This window comes from Orycteropus afer, unplaced genomic scaffold, assembly GCF_000298275.1.
Source record: "Orycteropus afer afer isolate SDZICR_OR568_19922 unplaced genomic scaffold, OryAfe1.0 scaffold00097, whole genome shotgun sequence".
In the NCBI taxonomy this organism is placed as follows: Eukaryota; Metazoa; Chordata; class Mammalia; order Tubulidentata; family Orycteropodidae; genus Orycteropus; species Orycteropus afer.
This window is the reverse complement of record NW_006921684.1, coordinates 1,381,080-1,403,763: the sequence shown is the minus strand read 5'-3', so window position 1 is coordinate 1,403,763 and position 22,684 is coordinate 1,381,080.

The window sequence follows — 22,684 nt, the reverse complement described above, 5'->3', positions numbered from 1 at the left end:
AAAAAAAAAAAAAAAAAAAAGTTGCACAAATGATTGTAGAAGAAACTATGGAATTAGAAAATTACCATTTAACAACCATCATTAAAAACAAAACAAAAACCCAAACCCATTGCTGGTGAGGTTATTGCACTCATAGCAACCTTGTAGGACAGAGTTTAACTGTTCCATAGGGTTTCCAAGGCTAAATTATAAAGTCATACTTGCACTAACATGACACAATTAACACACATCCAACCGAAAATGCATTAAACATGTTTACATCTTAGAGTTTATAACTGAAGAAAACAAAAATATTTGATCCACACCTACAATATAACAATCATAATACTCATTTCTGAAACTGGTCTTGTTGTCATAGCTGGTATTCAGAGCTATATTTCCCACACTCGTTCTGTGTTTCCCTTGCCCTCAGCAAGCACCTCAACTAGTCATGGTTCTTTGTCTGATGGAGTGACCTAAACCTTTATTCCAAAAAGGTCTGGGCCATTCATAGTCATCAGAATTGGGTTGCCATAGTTTTCCATTGACTTTATTCACAGAGTGTAGTAGTACTAAGAGACGTCATAAAGAATCTCCTGTATTCCAGACATATTCTTCTTTATCTTCTGTTCTGGTTACCCAGTGCCACTCTGACAGGAATATACCACAAATGGGATGGCTTGAACAAACAGGAGTTTATTCTCTTCCAGTTTGGAGGCTTTAAGTCCAAGTTTCAAGTGCCAGGCTCTAGGGGCTGGGTGAAAACCCCTCAATCTTGGTCTTCAGGTCTGCCTCCTGTTCTCAGATCACTTGAGCTAGAGGCTTTTCTTTACTCAGACATCTATTGGCTGCCGAAACGGACAAACCCAAGGTTGACAAGTAAAAAGACACAGTCCTGATGTTACCAAACTACATGGCAGACCATTAATTCAAATCCATTGGAAGCCCCAAGGTTGGCAGAGCATGGCAGGCTGCTGAACAATGACATGGCAAGGTTCAAGTGTGCCATAAGCTAGAAACAATTCCCAAAGCTGTTTCTTATATATGGGATGTAGACCACATACCCAAAGCAGCTACTCAGCTGCTCCAATAGATTCCACCATGGAGTTTTACCAATCTCACCATGGAGAATAACTACATTCAGCTGCCCAGCCAAGTTGCCCAGCCAAGTTGACATACAAACTTTACCACCATACTTCATTTTGTAATATCAATGCAATTTCACATTGGTAATCAGGATCTATCACATGAGACAATACAGTAACTCCTTTCTTTGCCTGTTGATCCAGAAGCATGAAGAAGCCAAAATGACTGGATGACATCCTTAACTTCTAGTTCAATGCAGTCAGTATTATGTCTCCAGGTAAGAGTGTTCCTCCTTTAGGTACTAAGACATCTAGATCCACAGAGCATAGGGTCACCAGCACAGGAAGCAAAAAATTTTTGAGTGGATCATTAGGGGTAATAGTGAGTGGTACCACTCTCATTTCCATCTCTTGTTTCCTGGACCTGGGAATGCTAGCTATTGGAGAAATAGCACCATGTATTGGATGCTAGTGTAGAGCATATACAGCCTCTTGGATGACATTGCTCCAATGCTGCAATGTATTTCCATGTAGCTGGTGCTGTAATTATGTTTTTTGTGGACCATATTGTTCTATCAGGCCAGCTGCTTCAGGATGATGGGGAACATGGTCAGACCAGTGAATTCCATGAGCATAGGCCCCTTGCTGCACTTAATTTGCTGTGAAGTGAGTCACTTGGTCTGAGGCAATGTTGTATGGGATACCATGATGATGGATAAGGCATTCTGTAAGTTCACATATGGTAGTTTTGGCAGAAGCCAAAATCTATAGTGAGTATCTATATCAGTAAGAGGAAAACACTGTCTTTTCCATGATGGAAGTGGTCTTATGTAATCAACTTGCCACCACATTGCTGGCTGATCACCCTGAGGAATGGTTCATTATTGCGGACTGAGTGTTGGCTCTGCTGCTGGTAGATTGGGCACTAGGCAGTGACAGTAGCCAAGTCAGCCTTGGTAAGTGGAAGTTTATGTTGCTGAGCCCATTCATAACCTCCATCCCTGCCACCATGTCCATTTTGTTCCTGAACCCATTGGGCAGTGACAAGAGTAGCTGGGGAAAAAGGATGGCTGGTTTCTACATAACATTTCATTCTATCCACTTGATCATTAAAGTCCTCCTCTGCTGATGTCAATTTTTGGTGAGCATTCACATGAGACACAAATGTCTGTACTCCTTCAGCCCACTCAGAGATCTATCCCCATACCTCTTCTCCATACCTCCTTGTCACCAATTTTCCAATTCTGCTCCTTCCAAGTTCCAGATCATCTAGGCAAACTATTGTCCACAGCCCATGAATCAATATACAATCATACATCTAGTCATTTTGCCTTTCACGCAAAGTAAACAACCAGATGCACAGATCGAAATTTAGCCCACTGGGAAGATTACCCTTCACCACTGACCTTCAGGAAAGTCACAGAAAGGGGCTGAAGTGTCACTGCTGTCCACTTTCAAGTAATGTCTGCATATCACGCAAAACCATCTGTAAACCAGGTATGAGTTTCCTATTCCTTAGTCAACTGATCATAAGGAACTTGCCATGAAGCTATAGGTGCAGACTGGGAGAATGAAGGTAATGTGACTAGAGTGGATACTGTAGATATTTGGACCACTTCCTCATGCAACTTTCTTGTGCTTTCAGGTCCTGTTTAAGCTTACTCTGTTATATACTACCTCCATTTAATGCTGGAGCACTGCTGTGTACATTCCAACTTTTTAACTCTGTGGGTCAGACAACACCCAGTTCATGACAGGCAGCTCAGGCTTCATGGGGACGTGGTGGCTCATGGTTAGGGGTTCAGTCTCTATGAAGGCCCAGTAACAAGCCAAAAGCTGTTTCTCAAAAGGAGAGTAGTTGTCTACAGTGGTTGGCAGGACTTTGTTCAAAACTCCTATGGGTCTGTACTGCAATTCACCAATAGGGGTCTTCCAAAGACTCCAAAGAACATCTCTATCTGCTGCAGACACTTCAAGCATCTTTAGATTAGGCAGATCACGTGGCCTAATTGGAAGAGCAACTTGCGCAGCAGCCTGAACCTGTTGCGGATCCTTCTGTTCTAGGCCCCACTCAAAATTAGCATCTTTTCAAGTCACTTGATAAATAAGCTGAAGTGACACAACCAAATGAGGGATATGTTGCCTTCATAATCCAAAGAGGCCCATTAGACATTGTGCCTCCTTTTTAGTTGTGGGGGAGGCAGATGCAATAACTTATCCTTCACTTTAGTAGGAATATCTCAACATACCTCACACACACCATTTGGCTCCTAGAAATTTTACTGAGGTGGAAGATACCTGAATTTTTGTTGGGTTTATTTCCCACCCTCTAGTGCACAGATATATCACCAATAATTCTAGAGTTCTTCCTTACTAGGTCCAGTCAGCATAATGTCATCGATATAATGGACCTGCATGATGTCTTGTAGAAGGGAAAACCAATCAAGATTCCTACAGACTAAGTTAGGAAATCTGGTAACATAGTGCCCAAGCACTTGACTGCTAACCAGAAGGCCGGAGGTTCAAACCCACCAGCAACTCCTCAGAAGGAAGGTTGGACAATCTACTTCTGTAGTGATACTGCCTCAGAAACCCAAGGGGGGGTCACTATGAGTTGGGTCCAACTTGACCGCACATAACAACAACAGACTAAGTTATCACATAGGGCTGGAGAGTTGATATACCTGTGAGGAAGCACTGTGAAAGTATATTGTTGGCCTTGCCAGCTGAAGACAAACTGCTTCTGATGATCCTTTAAGACTATATTGAGAAAAAAGCATTGGCCAGATCAATAGCTGCATACCAAGTACCAGATGTACTAATTTGCTCAAGCAATGAAACCATATCAGGAACAGCAGCTGCAATTGGAGTCACCACCTGATTAAGTTTATGATAATCCACTGTCATTCTCCAAGATCCATCTGTTTTTTGCACAGGCCAAATAGGCAAATTAAATGGGGATGTGGTGGAAATCACAACCCTTACATCCTTCAAGTCGATCATGGTGGCAGTAATCTCTGCAATCCCTCCAGGGATGCAATATTGCTTTTAGTTTACTATTTTCCTAGGTAGAGGCAGTTCTGATGGCTTCCACTTGGCTTTTCCTACCATAATGGCCTTTACTCCACATGTCAGGGACCCAATGTGGGAATTCTGCCAATTGCTGAGTATATCTATTTCAATTATGCATTCTGGAACTGGGGAAATCACTACTAGATGGGTTTGAGGACCCACGAGACCCACTGTAAGATGGAACCGAACTACGACTCCATCAATAACTTTACCTCCATATGTCCCCAGTCTGACAGTGACATTTTAGGTCTTCTGGAATTAGTGTCAATTCAGAGCCAGTGTCCAGTAATCCCTGAAAAGTCTGATTATTTCCTTTTCCCCAAAGAATGGTCACTCTCGTAAAAGACCTCAGATCCCTTTGACGAAGCCTGGGTGAAAGATGAACAGTAAACATTTTTGGCAATGTAGTGGGGTCCTTCCTCAAGGGGACCTAGACTTTCCTTTATTCAAGAGGTTGTGGGTCTATAAACTGCTCAAGTCTGGTATTGGTTGAAGGGCCATGACTGTATTCTGGCAATTCAATCTAGATTGCCATTCATGTGATGTAGAATTATTCTGTTTATACAGATAAAATAATTATTTAGTAGGTTTCCCATGTATTTCATTCATAGGAACACCATGTCTAAGTAGCCAATTCCTTAAGTCCACATGAGTCAGAGTATTCTGATTACTGTTTTGACTCTACTGTCCATTATAGTAACCATGCCTACCTTGTCTTTGTCAATTAACTGTTGCCACTTGGCCACTACCACCATGGGATCCAACCAGCCCCATCATAGTTTGTTGTTGTTGTTGTTGTTGTTATGTGCCGTCGAGTTGGACTTGACTCATAGCGACCCCTCCTTGGGTTTCCAAAGCAGTATCACTATGGAAGTAGATTGCCTCATCTTCCTTCCGAGGAGTGGCTGGTGGGTTTTAACTGCCAGCCTTCTGGTTAGCAGTCAAGTGCCTTAGACACTATGCTACCATAGTTAAGTGTCTGAATTAAATTATAGCAGTTCCCACTGTCAAATATGGCTTACATAAAATAGCAATTACAGTAGTCTTCAAGTATGCTGGGACTCCTTTCACGAATTTGTTCCTCACTATAGTGGTAAAGGTGTGTCCTCTGGGCTCTCCATCTGGGTCTATGGGTCTAATCTGATAAATCCATTCTAACATATCAATTTCCCTAAGTCTCTGGATACCTTCTATGTTATACCAAGGCAGGTCTGGTACTTCAACTTGACTTAATGGAGGCCACCACATAATCCATACTTCAGTAAGCCAACCAAATAAACAATTAGATCTTTTCCTAACTTCTCAAACTGAAAATATTGACTGAAGAATTTGTGCTTGTTGTTGTTGTTGTTGTTATATGCTGTCGAGTCGGACCTGACTCATAGCAACCCCTCCTTGGGTTTCCGAGGCAGTATCACTACGGAAGTAGATTGCCCCATCTTCCTTCAGAGGAGTGGCTGGTGGATTTGAAACGCCAGACTTCTGGTTAGCAGTCAAATGCCTTCGGCACTATGCTACCAGAGCTTCTAGTGGACCTAAATCAATAAATTCAAACTAATCCAATGTTACATTCCTTGCCCATTATCCCACATCCTTAATAGCTATTCCCACACATATTCTCCAGGTTTCTGTCTGTATATGTTAGCAAAATCAAGCAAGTATTTTTGGGTGTAGCATACTTCCTCAGTCATTTTTACTTCATCTTTTGGGGCTCACTTGGACTTAAATCTAGTTATAGGTCTAGAAACAACAATGGGTGGTTGGGGCAGTTCCTGAGAACATTCTCCAATGTCTTACAGTCAGGTTAATCCCATCTAATGGAGGTAGAAGGGATAATGGTTTTATTGTAATCTCTTCAGATGGGAGGAATGTATTGTTGGCAGGAGAGATTCAATAGAATTTTGGGGCTCCATGTCCCCATCTTCCTGATTGTCTGCCTATATGTTCCCATCCCAGATTTCAAGATTCCATTTCTTCCAAGTCAATGCCCTCACTTTAACTTTAAACACTGGCGATATCAACTCTGTTACTAAAAGAAATAAGGCTTTCTTTCAGGGCACAAGTGAACACATTGAGGTCTTTTATGTGGCATTTAAGCCGTGATTCAGCAGTCCTGAGCTCATCTCGCTCTTTCACCACTTTGTCTAGTATAAGTAGGACCAACCAACCAGCTTCCTCATACTCCTCATGCTGACAAAATTACAGAAAAGTATCAAACATGTGATCACCCAGAGACTCACTTCTTAAAAATACTTGATCTATTGGTGGTGCTATTTTTTGTATAAATGTTGCCACTTCATGCCATGCATTAGCAGGACCCTCTTTACTAACTGAGACAGAGTCATCAGTGCCTTTTGATTATTCAAACTGTAGAACCAAAGCAGAATTGGTGAGAACCAAGTTAGGAAACTCATCCTTATGATTTTGTATCTCCAGAACCACTCTCAATACCAAATGTCTTAGGTTGAGTTCCCCTAAGAAAATTCCCTTTCAACTGACTGACTCCTCAAATCATATACATCATATCTCATCATGGGAATACCACATCACAACTGTTTGAACCACTCAGGATCATTGTCCAGCCAAGTTGACACACAACCCCAACTATCATACCATTATTTTTCTAATGTGGAATGGCTGATAGATTTGAACCATTCATCTTTCAGTTAGCAGCTAAGTGTTTTAACCACTGTATCACAAGGGAAATCATCATAGTAATGATTAATTAATTAAGAAAAATAAATGGATTCTAAAAAATAGTAGGATATTTCTGTATTCTTAAAGTATCTCTCATCAAAATATGTATTATGAAGAGAAAAAATAGTTATATAAAGGAAAAAGTTGTCAGACACTGATTTAATCATGGGAACACACAGTACAAGAAATGGGACAAATTGCAGCCTGATAGGTTGCAACGCAAAGACCATAGCATTGGACCTGTGATAAGTATGCCAAAAATGCATAGAAACTAATAATGAAGAAATAGTAGATAAACCAAATTGAGGAATATTCTACAAAATAATTCATGTTATTGACAAATGTCTCAAGATCATGAAAGTCAAGGAAAAACTGATTTTTCAATGGACTTGAATTAATCACCTGCCATGTGGTTTAGTAACATCAGGGCCGTGCCTTTTTCCTTGTCAACCTTGGGCTTATCAGCTTCAGTAGCCATCAGCTGTCCGAGTGAAGAAAAACCTCTAGCTCCAGTGAGTGGGCCAGGAGCAGGAACAAGGGCTGAAGCCCAAGGTTGAGGGGCTTTCACCCCTAGAGCCTGGCACTTTGAACTAGGACTTAAAGCCTCCAAACTATCAGAAAATAAACTCCTGTCTGTTCAAGCCATCCCCTTTGTGGTATATTCTTGTCAGAGTGATGCTAGGTAACCAGAATACCCATTTAAGGAAAAAAATAGGTTAAATGAAGAAAATTAAAATGACTTACCAAATATTCTACTTTGCTTTGGAAAAAGTGAAGCAATCTGTAGATAATTTTGCCTAGAAACTAAATGATAATTCCATTACTTATGTTCATTATCCAAAACCAAACTCACTGCCATCTAATTGATTCTGACTCATGGCAACCCCCTTTGGATTTCCAAGACAGTAAATCTTTACGGAAGTAGATTGCCCAGTCTTGCTTCCACAGAGTGGCTAGTGGGTTTTAACCACCAACCTTCTGGTTAGCAGTCAAATGCCTTAGGTGCTATGCCACCAGAGCTCCTTTATGTTCATTATAGGGATGTATTTTATACCTTCAGGAATGTTCATGTTTCAGATTATTTTTTATTTTCTGATTCAATTACATATCATATTTATCATATCACTTATACTACATGTTCATTAACTGATTAAATTTATTCATACTTAATTGATTAATTATTAAGTTATTTAATATGCTGGCAAGATGTCTAGTGAGTGTTGAATATGTGAAAATATATGAAATAATTATCTGAATCCTCAGAACTCACAATATGATAGGGTGGCAGATATATTTATACTCTTATAACAAAGACATCTACCGATAGTATGAAAGAGGGGACTAACATTAATTGGGTGCTAGTTAGTTGAAGTTTTACATTAGACACTTCATTTTATTCCTACAAGGACCTGTCAAGGAGGAATTCTTGTACAAATTATATATTGTATATGCTGATGATATGAGTTAGAGAGAAAAAAAAGAGGAGAAAGAGGATATGGAGTGTTGGGTAGGTTGTGCTTTCAGTAAGATGATCAGGGATATTTGTTACATATTTAATATTATTATGGTGTATATTATCGATGTTAAATATAGAGGCTAAGGTTGAGAATAGGTAAGTTAATTTGCTTAAGGTCACAAAGATATAGAAAAGTCCAGATTTAAACTCAGAGAGTTCTGTCACTTCCTACTCTTGTCAGTAGAGCTTATAACTTCCCAAGTGCCTATTCTTGCCACAGAACCAATTTTATATAGTTTATTTTTGAACACATAGCTTTCTTTTCCCCTAAAATATCTTTTCATCAATTAGGTAGATAAAGGGAATGACTTAATACATTGACTTTCCTTTGAGCAATGGAAAATCTAGAGGTTTATGATAGCACTGGAGTGAGTACTCCTGTACTTTTTCTGAGTTATGTCACTCACGTTAAGTGATTGATGTTTGGGTGACTTTTGGAAGTCTGACCGTCTGTGACTGCCTGCCTTTTATAAGAGCAGCACAGCTTATTGTTAGGCATTTTAAGCTTTGCACCTCCCCCAAGCCAAAACACATCTGGCACCAAGACCAATAAATTTGGCAGTCAACCAGCAAGTAAGACAGCAAATCCCTTTTGAGAATCAGCCGGTTGGAGCATGAATATAGAGAGTTCACTATTATGTGTATTTACCTAGCAAACTGCATCACCTTTGTGTTTATTTCTTCAACTCTCCTTATAGTTTTTCATAAATAGGACAATGATTTCAAGGGGCTCAGGACTTTTCTGGCAGCTTGTATTTAACCCTGGAAGATTAGCCTTTTTACTCTGACCAAAACTAGCTACCAGGTCACCATGTAAGCCCCTCGAAGACTTCCCAGCTGATCATTGCTGCAGGGTGTTTTTTCTTTTCAATGTTATTGAGGGATTTCTACTTTCTTTTCGGCCACAAATATATTCAGGTTTAATAAGATCAGTTGCACTAAGATTACTCCTGTGAGTTCTTCAAGTACTACACAATGCCATGGTGTCTTGAGTTTAGTCAATCATATAAAATATTTTGGGAAACCATTTGAAAAACAGTCCTGTAGAAGAACATGTAAAAGTAAAGTACATCTTGTGTTTTTCTGAGGCATTGCTAAACACCACCTCGTTATTTCCAATTGAGTTGGGAGCACTCTAGATAAGGTTATAGTGGAAGATAAAATGATACTCACCCATTCCATCTTAGTTCTTTCTCTGGGAAAGCTTACATTTTTGGGAATTTACTAAAGAAATGTTTTCTGACACAATGGCTAAATTTTTTCTAGAGAAGATTCTTGACTCTATGTTTTATGTATTGCATCTTTCTAATATTAATACACCTTAACTAATATATTTCAAGTCAAGTTTTATAAACCATTTTATTAGCCTGGAAATACAATTTTATAATATGACAGATTACATAGCAATAGAATCTCATCATTTTAGATGATAGGCCATTAAAAATACCTCAACTTTCAGAGTTTCAGGCAGTTTTACTACTTGTTCTGTCAAACCTCTCAGATTTCTAAATTTTCATAGCAATTATCATTCAATGAATACTTTAATGTTCCATGTTATACTTTGAATCCCATAGTGGTTTCATAAAAGAAATGAAGAGATGATAGGCAATAATGTGTGCATTGAGTTCATTTATGTATCTGTTTCCTTCAACTTCCTCAAGCTCCTGAAACTATTGCTAGACACTGAAAGAACATTATAAGCTGCCAAAAATCTGCATGTATAACCTTTATCAGTGTTAATAGTTTTAGGCCTGCTCCAATTTATAAGGTATTAGAATGTCAAAGCCAGATATTTCCTAGCAGCCTTATTTAGTACAATTACCATATTTGCAGATGGGAAGACCAAAGGCATGAGTGTCATATTAATCAATATCATGTAGATAAAATATAATGGATATTGGAATACATGGTAAGTAGAATCCTAATGGTCTCCAAGACTCCTCTCCCCTAATGAATATTCTATATAATCTTCTCCCCTTGAGTGTGAGAGGGGCCTTGGTGGCCTATAGTTAAGTACTTGGCTGCTAAGTGAAAGATCTACAGTTTGAACTCACCAGCCATTCCTAGGGAGAAGAAGGATGTTGCAGTTTGCTTCTGTGAAGTTTGTAGCCTTGAAAACCCTATGGGACAGTTCTACCCTTCACTATAGGGTCACTATGGGTCAAAATCAACTCAATGGCACAGGGTTTGGTTTGCGTTGTGTGTGGGCAGGACCTGTGAATACAATGGCTATCATTCCCATGACTAGAAATGCCACTTCCATGACTACAAAATATTGCTTAGGTAAAGGGAATTTTGTAGATATAATTAAATACCTTTGGAAAATTGACTTTAAGTCAAGGGTTCAAAGCAGTTCTTTCTGGTTCAGCCATAGCTGACAAAATGAAACTGGAATGACTCAAATTTGTGAAATATGAGTGTACCAGAATGATATACAAAATGGGAAAAATTAGGGGTCAATGCCTTGCTAAAAACTTAATTTCCCTCTGAGGTAACAAGGGAGTAGGCATGTTGCAACCAAATCTCTTGGTTGGCAAAGTGGGAAACAACTGCTTAGCTCAAAGATGGCAGTAGACTGCCCTGCTTTGAATGTGTGTCAGCATCCCACAATCCTGGCAATAAGCTAGTCTCCCACATTATGCTCTTGAAAGGGTTCATTATGACTCTTTCAAGTCTCCCATTCCAGGGCTTGAACTTGTATTTTTTTCCCATTGTGGTTATTGTTCTAATTTACCTAGATTTTACCAGTTCAGCTCTGTTCTGATTTCTCTGTATCAACCATGACTGAAATGGTTCAAACAGATTAAAAACTGTTTTAAGTTAATCAAACAGGAGATTATCCTTTGTGGGCCTGATCAAATCAAGAGAGTCCTTTAAATTAAGGTCTATCTAGATGTTAGGAGTTCTGGTGATGCAATGGGTAAATACTTCGCTGCTAACCTAAAGGTTGGCAGTTTGTACCTACCAGCTGCTTCATGGGAGGAAGATATAGCAGTCTGTTTTCATAAAGATGTACAGCCTTTGAAATTCTATGGGGCAGTTCTACTCTGTCCTATAGGGTTGCTATGAGTCAGAATCTACTCCACGGCAATGGGTTTGGTTGGGTTGGATCTAGAAATCAGAAGTAGAATTCACAAAGATTAGAAAAAACAGATTCTTCTGCAGACTTTGAAGAAAACAACAATGTTGTAAACTACATATGGAGGTGCCATATGGAAAGGACCTGATGGTGGCCTTTAGTAGTGCAGATTGGTCCTAGACTAATAGTCAGCAATAAAATGGGGGCTCAGTCCTGTAGCCACAGGGACATTAATTCTGCCAATAGGCAGTAAATTTGGAAGAGGACTCTGGATCTCATATGAAGTTGCAACCATGGTTAAAACTCATTTCAGCCTTGTGAACCTTGAGCAGAAAAGCCAGCTAACTCTACCTTGATTCCAATCATAGAAACTGTGTGATAAGGCTGTAATGTTTACTTATTATGTAGCATTTTTTTTAAAAAAAAGACAATACAAAGTATGACTCTGGTCTTCCAAAAATTAATGACTTTTCCCATATATTACATATGTCATTACAAAATTAAGGACTCTTGAAAGAAATCAGGATTGTTTTACCTTTGTTACTACTAAGGTCAGGTCCTGAGGGAGATGGGCAAGTGGCTTGGAGGCTGCTTTTCACTTGGGGGTGGCTCTATATTAAGGCTGGGGCCAGTGGTAGGCAGGTGCAGAGGGGTTAGGAACAACTAAGGGAGACAAACTTTTCTGTCAGTTTGTCCTGTGGTGGTTTATGTGTAGATATGAGGCTGTGTTGCAAAATGCCAGCAGGGTTACCCATGGTGGAATGGTTTCAGTGGAGCTTCTGGGCTTAGAAAGACTCAGAAGAAGGAAGAGGCCATCCACTTCTCAAAGTATTGTTGTTGTTGTTGTTATGTGCCTTTGAGGTGGACCTGACTCATAGGGACCCCTCCTTGGGTTTCCGAGGTGGTATCACTATGGAAGTAGATTGCCCAACCTTTCTTCTGAGGAGTGGCTGGTGGGTTTGAACCACCAGTCTTCTGGTTAGCAGTCAAGTGCCTTAGGCACTACACTACTAAAGCTCCTCTCAAAGTATTAGCCAGTGAAAATCTTATGAATAGTAGTGAAACACTGTCTGATATATTATATGAACAGCCCTGAAACATTGTTCGACATAATGCCAGAAGATGAGCCCATTAGGTCGGAAGGCATTCAAAATTTGACTGGGGAAGAGCTGACTCCTCAGAATAGAAACCACCTTAATGATGTGGATAGAGTAAAGCTTTTGGGACCTCCATTGACTAATGTGACATAATTCAAAATGAGCAGAAACAGATGCAAATATCCATTAATAATTGTAACATGGAATGTGCACAGTATGAATCTAGGAAACTTGGAAGTTGTCAAAATGAACTGGAATGCATAAAGATTGATATTCTAGGCATTACTGAGCTGAAATGGACTGGTTTCGGCCATTTTGAATCAGACAATCATGTGATCTACTATGCTGGGAATGACGATTTGAAGAGGAATGGTGTGGCATTCATTGTCACAAAGACTGTGTCAAGGTCTGTCCTGAAGTACAATGCTGTCAATGATAGGATAATATTCATATGCCTACAAGAAAGATCAGTTAATACTACTATTATTCAAATTTATGCACAAACCACCAAATCCAAAGGTGAGGATATTGAAGATTTCTGCCAACTTCTGCAGTATGAAATTGACTGAACATACAACCAAGATGTGTTGATTATCATTGGTGATTGGAATGCAAAAGTTGGAAACAAAGAAGAGTTACCAGTAGTTGGAAAATATGGCCTTGGGATAGAAATAATTATGGAGATTGTATGATAGAATTTTGCAAGAACAATGAATTATTCATTGCAAATACCTTTTTTCAACAACATAAGTGATGACTATACCTGTGGACTTCAGCAGATGCAATACACAGGAATCAGATTGACTACATCTATGGTAAGGGGTGATGGAGAAGTTCAGTATCTTCAGCCAAAACAGGGCCAAGAGCTGATTATGGAACAGACCATCAACTACTTATATGCACGTTCAAGTTGAAGTTGAAAACAATTAAAACAAGTCCATGAGAGCCAAAATATGACCTTGATAATATTCCTCCTGAATTTAGAGACCATTTAAAGAATAGATTTGATGCATTGAACACTAATGACCAAAAAACAGAGGTATTGTGGGATGACAACAAGAACATCATCCATGAAGAAAGTAAGAGGTGATTAAAGACAGGAAAGGAAGAAAAGGCCAAAATGGATGTCAGAAGAGACTTTGAAACTTGCCTTTGAGTGGAGAGTAGGTAAAGCAAATGGAAGCTATGACAAGATAAAAGAGCCAAATAGAATTTAAAGGGTGGTTGGAGAAGGCAAAGCGAATTACTATAATGAAATGTGCAAAGACCTGGAGTCAGAAAACCAAAAGGGAAGAACACGCTTGGGATTTCTCAAGCTGAAAGAACTGAAGAAAAAATTTAAGCCTCGAGTTGTAATATCGAAAGATTCTATGGGCAAAATATTGCATGATGCAGAAAACATCAAAAGAAGATGGGAGGAATACACACAGTCACTGTACCAAAAAGAACTAGTAGATCTTCATCCATTTCAGGAGTTGGCATATGATCAAGAGCCAATGGTATTGAAGGAAGGATCAAAGCTGCACTGAAGGAAGTGGAGAAGAACAAGTCTTCAAGAATTGACAGAATACCTACTGAGATGTTTCAACAAACGGATGCCTCGCTGGATGCACTCACATGGCTATGCTAAAAGATTTGTAAGACAGCTACCTGGCCAACTGACTGGAAGAGATCCATATTTGTGCCCATTCCAAAGAAGGGCAATCCCACAGAATGTGGAAATTATCGAACAATATCATTAATATCACATTCAAATAAAATCTTCCTGAAGATAACTCAAAAACAGTTGCAGCAGTATATTTACAGAGAGCTTCCAGAAATGGAAGCTGGATTTAGAAGAGGACATGGACCTAGGGATATAGTTACTGATGTCAGATGGCTCTTAGCTGGAAGCAAACAGTGCTAGAAAGATGTTTACTTATGTTTTATTGACTATGCAAAAGCATTCGATTGTGTGGATCATAATAAATTGTGGATAACTTTGAGAAGAATGGGAATTCCAGAACACTTAATCGTACTCATGAGGAACCTGCACATAGATCAGGAGGCTTTCATTCAAATAGAACAAGGGGATACTGCATGGTTCAAAATCAAGAAGGGAGTGTGTCAAGGTTGTATCATTTCACCATACTTATTCAACCTGTGTGCTGAGCAAATAACCACGAAGGTGGATTATATGAAGAAGAACATGGCATCCGGATTGGCTGATTAACAACCTCAGATATGTAGATGACAAAACTGCTTGCTGAAAGTGAGGATGACTTGAAGCCCTTACTGATAAAGATTAAAAACTACAGACTGCAGTATGAATTACAACTCAATATAAAGCTCTGGTAGCATAGTGCCTAAGGCACTTGACTGCTAACCAGAAGGCTGGTGGTTCAAACCCACCAGCCACTCCTCGGAAGGAACATGGAGCAATCTACTTCCGTAGTGATACTGACTCGGAAACCCAAGGAGGGGTCACTATGAGTCGGGTCCAACTTGACGGTACATAACAACAACAACATAAAGAAAACAGAAATCCTTACAACTGGTCTAATAAACAGCTTCACAGTGGATGAAGAAAAGATTGAAGTGGTCAGGATTTCATATTACTTGGCTCTATAATCAACACCAATGAAAGCAGCAGTCAAGACATCAGATGGCCTGTTACATTGGGCAAATTTGCTGCAAAGGACATCTTTCAAGTGGTGAAGAGTAAAGATGTCTCCTTGAAGGCTAAGGTGTGCCTAACCCAAGCCATGGTATTTTCAGTCAACTTTTATGCATGTGAGAGCTGGACAATGACTAGGACTGAAGAAGAGTTGATGCTTATGAGTTGTGGTGTTGGAGAAGAATGCTAAAAGTATTATGATCTGCTAAAAGGGCTAACAAATCTGTCTTGGAAGGAAGTACAGCTAGAATGCTCCTTGGAACTGAGAATGGCCAGACTTCATCTCACCTACTTTGGTCATGTTGTCAGAAGAAATCATTCCCAGGAGAACGATGTTATGCTTGGTAAAGTGGAGGGTAAATTAAGAAGGGGGAGGCCCTCAATGAGATGGATTGACGCAGTGGCTACAACAATGGGCTCGGGTATAGCAAGGATCATGAGGCTGGCACAGGATCAGGCAGTGTTTCGTTCTGCTGGGCATAGTGTCACTATGAGTCAGAGATGACTCAACGGCATCTAACAACAACAACAACTACTATTAAGCATTATCTTCTGATTTTTGGACATTTAATTCACATCTATATTATGGTAGAACAGATACTGATTTCATGGTCCATATTATTTTTTAGTGGGTAAGGCCTTTGCCTGCTAAGCAGAAGGTTGGTGGTTCAACCCACCAGCTGCTCTGTGAGAGGAAGATGAGGCAATCTACTTTTGTAAAGATTTATTGCCTTGGAAACCCTGTGGGGGTAGCTATGACTCAGAATCAACTCAATGACAGCAGGCTTGTTTTTATTTATTTATTCACTCATTACTTAAAAGTAAAAATGATTATTATTTTTTGTTGTTGTTGTTAATTTTTGTTTAGTACTGGGTGACATAAATATTAAATACAATGAAGTCGAAATAATATGCGTTTTTCATTGAAGAGATAAATTTGATTTTCTAAGGTAAAGAAAGGACTGTGTGGCAGAGCTAATAAATTGAATGTAGACTGGGAATCTTCATTATTATATTCAGTTTCAAGGCCTGATTCTTATTTCAAACCACACAGATCTGTGCTGTTTTTCCAACTTTGCCAGATATATCTCTAGGGAGATTACTTAAGTTCTCTTGACTCTGCTGGTTTCTTCCTGCAAATTCAAGAATGTTCTTATTATTTTCTACCAAGCAGATTAGCTTTAATACAGATATAAGACTAAAACAATTTTCTGCTTCCAGTAGTCTGAATATATTTGAAAATGTGGTTAAGCCTAGAGCCTATTCTACTTCATTTGAAATATGATGTAAAAGGTTATTTTACTTGTTTCTTGTATAAACTTCAACTAGTGGGTGCATTCATTGCCGCTAGAGGTTGATATTCATGTGGGAAGAAAAACATAGACAGAAAGTTTAGATTTAATCAGAAATAGCTACCATCATAGATGAAATCACCAATTTATATAAAAGGAAGATGCTTGAGCACTCACTGACTTGAAAATAACTGTACTCTCCTAATGATGAGCATATGATATTTACCTGTGTTCATGAAATTAGAGTTCTTCAAAACTCAGAATCTGAAGCACTAACTTGAGCCAAATAAAAATCAAAACAATTTTAAAAAAATTATACTAAAAAAGATTACCCCTGATGTTTTTATTTTCCTCTCAGTACAATATAAGAAAATATTTTATGTTTCAAGTGCATCTCTTTCATACAACATATATTTGAGCCTTACATTTTTAATTCATGATAGGAATCTCTTCTTTTTAAGCAGTATTTATTCCCACAAATATATAATATAGTTATTCTGGTGGGTTTAGAACTACCAATTTGGCATTTGTTTACTTTTATACATATTTTTGTTTGTTCATCTGTTCATCTTTTTTGTGTTCTTATTTAAATAAGTTTTTTAATTTATTAACTGGCTTTTTTGGCTATACATTTTTACAACTTCTTCATGGTTGTCTCAAAAAACCTTTTTGGTCTATTTTCCAAGGACTTTTCAATAAGTTAATTTCTTAATTTTTCTGAATTATGTATATTTCTTTTTCAAAAAGTACTTTACAGTATCCTGGAGGAAGCAATGTTTTGGAATCGTTTATACATTTATTTTCAAAAGGTGCATCTCTATCACGTAAATGTGTATGCTTATGAAATCTCCATTTCCTCACTGGTGAAAATAAATTAAGGATACTTCCTTCCTGGCAATTTTGTGAAAAATATATGCTATATATGAAAGTACTAATGTTGGACACATGTAGAGAGTTCATTAAAAGTTCCCTTCATTTTTTTTCTAATTCTATATTTTTTTTTAAATAACTAAAAATTATATATACAGCAAGTATATAGAAAACATTCTGGAAATTTTATATAGCAGACCAACAGTGGCCCCTGCTTTCACAGAATCCCTTCAATATTGTGGTTAGAACCACAACATATATTTACTAAAATGCCACTGTTTTATGATATTTATTCCTACTTTATTATTTATTAGTCTTTTCCTCTCAATAATACTAACACAAGTGAATATATATTCAGCACCAATAAGTTTCAGATACTCAATATAATATCTAATCTAATCATCACAAAAACTCTATAAAGTTTTCTAAATGTATGTTCCCCGCAAAATAAACTCTGAGACAAAGACTTGGTTTCAGATTGTTTATCTGGGAAGTGATCTCTGGGAGCAGATGTAAGGGGGGAATCATTAAACTCTGTGTGTTATTGAATAGTCACTGCTACGAGTAGCTGGAGCTCAGTTCCACAGAGGCCCTTCTTAGATAATGGAAATAACCTTATTGGAAATAACTCCGAATCATCCAACCAGAGTAGGGTTGTCAGATTTGGCAAATAAAAATACAAGATACATCATGAAATTTGAATTTCAAATTTACAAATATTGCATGAGACCTATTAATATCATGAAATTACATGTTGTTTATTTAAAATTCAAAATAAACTGGATGGTATGTATTTTATCAGTCAGCCTGAAATCAGAGGAAAGTGTGTTTGAAGCATTCAGCAATGATTCAATAGTCCCACATTTATGGAAACAGCTGATCAAACTCCTACGATGACAGAGAAAACCCTCAGGCAGACATAGGCATAGGCACAGTGTGTAGAAAGTCCTCCTTGATGCCTGAAATATTCACAATTGCAGATAACTCAGATGGACCTAGGGAACGACAGAGTGGGACATCAAGTGCTTTTGCTGCAAAAGATACTGGTATTTTTCTTGTTTTAAAGATAAGGACTGTAAGTACCCAAGGGAACAGATAAGTTTTCCTGGGTCACACAGAGAGAAAGTAGCAGATCCAGGAGTCAAACCAGGTCTGTCTGATTTCTGAAATGCTCCAGCCAACCACTAAACAGCCTGTAGTCAGGTAGACTATAAGGCCATGTGCCTTATATGTCACTGAATGTTACTGAATGCTTAGAATGTACTCATATAGTACTTTCCAGCTCTAATATTGAATACCATGACACCGAACACTATTAAAACAATAGCTGAAATCAATGGCTAGGAAGCTTAACCTTATTTGTTTAATAAGGCCACACCATAAAAGAATTTCATGATATCTAATATTGATTCAGTCAACAAAAAAGAAAAACTTTTAAATGTAACAAAACTTTAAATGTCTTGGAATGTTTCTTTATTCCTTTTTTATATTATTTTTTCAAAGACCATATTTTTATAAGTGCTTGGAAAAAATGAGTAAAGCAAACAATATAGGCTATATATTCACTTAGATACAAGGAAGTATTCCTTGTACAATAAAATATCTGAAAATAGCTTTGCAAAGGTTTTTAGCTAAATTCTATACTTCTTAAATAGTTTTTATTTACTTATTTTTTTTAGTAGAATGGCCTGTTTACATTCCGTAGTTACCTCTGATCTGACTCTTATTTTCCTATTAATCTCTGTTCCTTGTGTCTCTTTTTCCTTGAATTTTATAATTAAAAAAATGATCCAAATTTGTCACATTTGCTAATTTCTGAGCTCTGGTAGCATAGTGCCTAAGGCACTTGACTGCTAACCAGAAGGCTGGTGGTTCAAACCCACCAGCCACTCCTCAAAAGGAAGGTTGGACAATCCTACTTCTGTAGTGATATCACCTCGGAAAGCCAAGGAGAGGTAGCTATGAGTCGGGGCCAACTCAACAGCACATAACAACAACAACATGATATAAATACTCACTGTGGCCAGTAGCAAGCTACTAATGTGACATCTCAGAATGAAGTGTTGGAATGTGATGTACACAATCAGCTCTTGAAATGTAGAACAAGCAGTCCCCAGCAGCACAAAACTCTCACTATTTATGTCAGTATGTTAAATTGAAAGGAAGAACTTGCAATGTTATGGTTTTTCAGACTTACTAGAATTTTCTAGTGATTCTAGTTTTATTATTAGCCCTAGTAAGACTATCATTGAATTTAATAAGTAGATTCTGTTTTTTGTACTTTGTAGTAGAAAAGTTGTTTAGCCAATATTTATGCTTCCTTATGTGTCAGACACCATTCAGAGTTCTTTACATATTAATTCAGTTAATCTTCATGAGAAATTAAGAGCTATACGTGTGTTATTATCCTCATTTTATTGTTAAGAATATGAGGCACAGAAAGGTTAAACAGCTTGCCTAAGATTAAGTGAAGGAGCCTGAATTTAAGCCCAGTGTGACTGAGGCCAGAGAACCTGATAAGCATATTTTAACTCTGCAACTAGATTTTGAATTGCTACATTAATATATTTTAAGTTCAAGAAAATGAAAGCTCAGAGAAGTTAAAACATATGGCCCACAGCTACATTACTATTAAGTTGCAGTGCTTGGATTTTTATAGAGGTTTGTTTGATTTCTAAAGACAGGAAAAGGGCTTAAATAATTCAGGCCTAACCCTGAATTATGGAAAGATTCATTTAATAAACATATATTTATTGAGTGCCAATTATGTACTTTGGTCTTTACATCATTGAATGGAAAAGCAAAGATTCTTGATCTCAAGGATCTCATACTGTATCAGGAGATCCAGCAAATAAACAAATAATAAATAATTTAATATTTTAGAATGTGAAATAGATTTTACACTGAAATTGAATGTGAAATTAATTGAGACAGCATAAGTATGCAGATATGAGGTGTGAGGGGAATAAGACTTAGCAAAACTTCATTGAGAAAAGGGGATTTGGACAAAAACTAAACCTGAGGAAATGTGGTGAGCATATTTCTTCAGGTGGGGTGAGGGGAGAACATATTAGAGAGAGATAACAATCTGTGCAAAGCCTCTAAGGCAGGGACATATCTTTTATACTGGAGTTGTGGAGCAAGCCTGGCTACAGTGGATTTTGTAGGGAAAGGGTTGGCAATTATATATATATATATATATATATATATATATATATATCTTTCAAGGATTTTTTTTCTGAAGAGCAAAGGAATGGGAAAGAAGTGTCAAGAGGTACCATTTTAAAGATAGGAGCAACATCATTATATTTCTAAATTGATGAAAAAATCTACTAGACAATGAAAACTCTATATTTTCTGAGTGAGAGAGAACTGTTGGAGCAATGTTTTTGAGAAAGGGGGAAGGAATTAATATAATGCACAGGTGGAAGGACTTGCTTTCAAAAAAGAATGTGGCTCATTGATCCATGGTTCCCGGTAGAAGGGTAGAGTATGTGAAATACTGGGGTTTGGGGAGATCTACAGTTGAAACCTATGGCAATCCTCTTCTGATTGCTTTGAAATTCTTATCAAAGTATAATGAAAAGTCTTTAATTGAGAGTAAAGGTAGACGTTTGAATAGGAAAAAAATATGAGGTAACCTCTAAAATAAAATGGAATTACCTAGTATCTTTGCATGCAAACATAATAGGTCATGAATTTAAAGCAAGAATAATCAGTCTAGGTATATATTTTTCCAGGCACAGGTAACTGTATTAAAAACCAAAACTCACTGCCATCGAGTCGGATCCAATTCACAGTGACCCCTCCTTGGGTTTCTGAAGCAGTGTCACTACAAAAATAGATTGTCCAACTTTCCTTCTGAGGAGTGGCTGGTGGGTTTGAACTGCCAGCCTTCTGGTTAGCAGTCAAATGCCTTAGGCACTATGCCACTAGAGTTCCCAGGTAGGTGTATATGTACAGGTATAGAAGCAGCAGAAAAATGGATTTAACCAGGCATATGGAGTTTCTCAAGTAAGGAAAATGAGGTAAGAGAGGGCTAAGTAGTCAGGAATCTTATTATGGTGGTTAATAATGAAATAATTCCCTGGATGGTACAAGCGTTTGTGAATAGATGCTAACTAACATAAAGATTGGCAGTTCATACCTATCCAGGGCTCTGTGAAAACAAAAGCCTGGAATTCTGCTTCAGTAAATGTTACAGTCAATAAATCACAATGGAGTAGTTCTACTCTGTAACACATGGGGTTGTTATAAGTTGGATTTGACTCATCAAAAACAGATTTGTTATTTTTGCATTATAAACTGGATGAAGAGAAAGGGGATGGTGCCAAGAGAATGAGGAAACATAAGGTCAGTGGATATCCTTATAGGATTGAAAGAGGATGGGACAGGATACTAGATAAAATAAACTTTGAAATGTGGATTGAATGAAATTGAGAATTTTGAAGGGTTACCATTTTTTGGAATTATATAGTCTAGCTGAGTTTACTGGGTGTGTGGCAGAGGCAGAATGGCAAACAAATTCTTTTAAGAACAAGTGAATAGTTCGTGTTGTGAAAATAGTAATCTTATGCTCAATACTGGCTCAGTCTTGGTTCATTCTGATGAAACATCTAGAAAACTTCTGGAAAAGCTTAAGTCAATCAGATATACAGTATTTTGTATTCTAATTTGGCCAATTATTAGGTGTGTAATTTGGTAAGTTACTTATTGTCTTTGAAACATATGTTATCCAATTCAAACAAACAAACAAACAAATAAAAAGTCGTGGGGAAGAGCAATGATACTTACCTCCAAAGAATTGTTGGGAAAGATTACATGGTATGGTTGTTGTTATGTGCCATCAAGTTGGGTCCAGCTCATAGTGACCCTATGTACAACAAAACAAAACACTACCCAGTCCACGTGTTATTTTATCTGGCATATAGTAGGGCTAAACTAATAAAAGGTATGTTTCCCTTGTGCCTGTCCAGCTGTGGATTGTGTCCAGTTACGGATTTCAACAGTAAGTCTTTATGTATTCAACAGCTTAATTGAAATTCTAGGTTTGTACATTGCAGAAAGATCCATGATCTGGAAGATTTTTGAGAAGTGCAGTTACCCTTGTCCAGTGTAACTGGCTCCTATAATGTTTAATTTTGAGTATCACTTCTAAGAAGGGAGTCCTGTAGGGAAAGATATTTGCAAGATGAAATGCAAGATAATTAAATAGTGAGCTTGTTAAATAAAATGCAAGACATGGTTTTAAAGGTGATAATTTAGACTTTGGCAAGCTTAATATTAATTCCTTCATAATTTAATTACATAAATAATAATGTTTAAGCTAATATTTACTGGA